We start from the raw sequence: 651 nt of genomic DNA on the forward strand, positions 1-651 counted from the left end.
ATGTATTTTAATTTGATAAATGTGTAAAATAAAAAAATTAAAAGTAGATGACGTAAAGTAAATTAATTAACTAATTATAGGGATATAAAGTGTAAATTTAAAATTATTATTTTAAAAAAATTTGTTGAATGTGAGAGGGGGTGAGTATGTGAGGGAGTGAGTTTGTGAGAGAAGGGGGTGTAGAAAATGAAGTGAGGGGGTATGAATATCAACCCCCTTCTATTTCAAATCTTGAAATTAATCTTGAAATTATAATTTGTGTAGCTGTAAAAAAAAAATGAAAATAATTTAATCTTTATAGTTGGAGATTCTGTTGGTTTTTATTTAATTTAATATTTTGGGATTTAATTTTATGTTTTTTTTGTTTCCGTCTTTACGATTCATAAAGTATAGCAGTGGTTTATATACTGTATTTCGAAATCCAAACCAGTTCCACGAGTTAACGTGTTAGTCAAGTAGCTGTTAAGTCCATCATGGGTCTCTTACATGAGGGGCGTCGCCCCTTCTTTTGATTTATATGCGTTATACGTTTTATATATCAAATGAACGTACCAAAACACCCCCCCCCCCCGACATCATTTATGTGACGAACTCAGTCCCTCCTCCTTACACTGTTTCTTTATCGACGATATAGTGTAACCTTGCGTTTCC

Source organism: Cynara cardunculus, assembly GCF_001531365.2.
Source record: "Cynara cardunculus var. scolymus isolate 2C chromosome LG 14, CcrdV1, whole genome shotgun sequence".
NCBI classification, from domain to species: Eukaryota; Viridiplantae; Streptophyta; class Magnoliopsida; order Asterales; family Asteraceae; genus Cynara; species Cynara cardunculus.